The sequence below is a fragment of the Castor canadensis genome, chromosome 5 (genome assembly GCF_047511655.1).
Source record: "Castor canadensis chromosome 5, mCasCan1.hap1v2, whole genome shotgun sequence".
Taxonomy (NCBI): Eukaryota; Metazoa; Chordata; class Mammalia; order Rodentia; family Castoridae; genus Castor; species Castor canadensis.
The window spans coordinates 160,887,449-160,890,111 of NC_133390.1; the positions used below are offsets into that span (position 1 = coordinate 160,887,449).

At 39.4% G+C, this 2,663-nt stretch overlaps 1 non-coding gene across 1 annotated transcript; it reads left to right on the top strand.

Moving 5' to 3' along the window:
* Positions 1-2,147: 2,147 nt before the first annotated feature.
* LOC141423735 (small nucleolar RNA SNORA51) lies at positions 2,148-2,281 on the top strand. Its single transcript, XR_012448554.1, has one exon. It is a non-coding gene; the product is annotated as a small nucleolar RNA SNORA51 (small nucleolar RNA).
* Positions 2,282-2,663: the final 382 nt, after the last annotated feature.

Sequence of the window (2,663 nt, forward strand, 5' to 3'; positions counted from 1 at the left end):
GCAAATAAAATAGTCTGGTACTGACAAGAATAAAAAAACTAGGGGTCTTGGATCCCCAATCAATCTATGAGTGAACTCCACTACAGACCAGCAGAGAAAGGATGAACTAGTCAAGACATTGCATTAGGATAACTGACTGTCCATTTAGAGAACGTTAGATCATATCTCAATTCAGTCATAAAAATATATTCTAGATGCATTAAAGAACCAAATACAAAAACTGTAAAGATCATTAGAAAAGAGTAAAAAGTATATTTAAACCTTAGGGGTAGAAAAGGACTAAACGTGATATATATTTAAAAAACAATAAAGAAGATTGATAAATTTGATCATCTCAAAATTGATAACTTCTGTCCCACCTAAGATTCAACAAAGAGTTAAAAATAATAAACAGGCTGGAAAAAATTTGTTCATGTTCACAAATATTAGATTAGACAATCCCACAAGTCAATGAGCTAAAGATAACCCAATGTTTAAAATGAGCAAAAATAAACAGGCAATTCAGAAAAGAGAAAATACAAACGTCCAATGCACACATGAAACTCGCACTAGCAAACAAGAAAACAGAAATTTGAAACAGGATGTATTTTTTTACTCATCAGGTTGGCAAACATTTAAAACAACTGCTTATGGTGAGGAGATTAAGAGTCCTCTTGTACCTCTGGCTGAAAGTTTCAATGATAGAGAAATCATGGAGGACATCTTGGTAACGTCTAAACTCAAAGTGGGCAAACCTTAAGACCTAACGTTTACTTCTCAATCACACAGAGCACAACACTGCTGAGGACACGGTGCAAGGCTATTCTGCGCGTGCTCCTCAGGAGTCAGGGAAGAAAGGGAAGCAGCTAAGTGGTTGTGGAGGTTAGCAAGCATAAAATATGCGACACCCAGGGAATGAGTACAACGCCGTTATTAAAGGCAAGAGTATATGCGTCAATTTGGGCATATCATAAAGATGAAAGATTGAGTGAAAAGCACAGCTGATGGTAACACCCCCAACAATGTGGATGACTCACTGAAAATACCTGCATCAGTGTCAATCAAGCATCCTGCGGAAGGAGACACACAAACTGTGAAATAGATGAAAAACGAGGACCTCAGAGGCTGGCTAAAGGACAGCACGGCAGCTACGTTCGCTTCATTCTACTTCTAATGAGTAGAATGTATTCATGCTTTGCTTGTTTAATTAAAGTATAATTTACAAAGATTCTAATTTGTTTTCAGTCAATTATGCCATATTTGGCTGTGCTGATGCGTTTGTGCCTGGGGAGGAAGAACGTTTACTTTGTGTGTGTCTGAAAATCAAGCTTGGTGATTAGTAAACAGGTTGTGATGGAATATGGAAAACAAAGGCCAAATAAATAAGAGCAGAGGGGAACCCGTGCACAGTTGATAGCAAAACCTTTCAAATACCTGGGAATGAAGCTATCAGGAGACGCACAAAACTTCAACCAGAGCAACCACAGGGCTCTGAAGACGTGAAAGATGACCTGACGGAGGGGGCAATGTGCACTGATAGGAGGCTGCATGGTACAGGTGCCAGCTTTCCTCAGAATACCCACAAATCCACTATAACCCCAATTCAAATCCAAGCAAAAATTCCTCTAAAATGTGATGGTCTGCTTCAAAAATTTAAATGGTGGGATAAATATGCAAGAATGACCCAGGCAATTTTGCAAAATCAAAAAGGGAGTGGAATTTGTCTTTCCAGTTGGCAAAGTAAAGCCTAGGGGCAAACAGATGGGTGGACCAGATAGCCAACCTAGACCTGCATCAGGATTAGTGCCAGACAAAGGTAGCAAGTTTAAATCACTGAGGAGATGACAGATTGTCCAATAAGTTGTATAGAAAAACCTAGTTATCCATTTTGAAATTTACTGAAATTAAACATCAATATCACACTAAAAATAGCATCATGAACAGTAATCTCTTAAATGTGAAAATTGAAAGATAATGTAGAAGATAAATGCAGAAGAGAAAACTGTAAGCTTTAGGAAAAATTATTATGAGTTTGGTATGGGTGCCTTCATAAGGCAAGATAAAATTCTAAATTTAGCTGGGTGCCTACACCTGTAATCCTAACTACTTGGATGTTGAGATCAGGAGCATGGAGGTTCTAGGCCAGCCTTGGCAAAAAGTTGGTAAGAGGCCTCCTAGTGCTTACTACAGACTGTGTTCTTACACTGACTGTATAGATGTCAAGGAGGAAAAGTAAACCTGCCCCATATATACCTCAGTCCAGGCCCTGTGTCTGGTCTGTGTTGTGAATAGGGAGATATGTGGTGGGGCAAGACCCGCCATCTCAACAGGAGAAGAACTGGGCATGGTGAACACCTGTCACCCTGGCTATGGTGAGAAGCATAAAATAGGAGGATGCCCTCCAGGTCAGCGCCTGCCTGGCAAGTACGACAAGTTCATACACCAGTACCGCCCAGAGGGGAAAAAAGATCCTAAAGTTGACATAAAAATAAAAACTTCTGTAATAAGAGAGACAATGAAGTTAAAGGACAAGGTTAAGAGTGGAGAGACTTGTGTGTAACTTGTTCAACAGATGGTTAGTGTCAAGAACATATGAAGAATTTTTATGTTGTTTGCTAGAAGGTGGATGGAACTGGAGATCATCACCTTAAGTGAAATAAACCAGCTGCATAAAGACAATTATG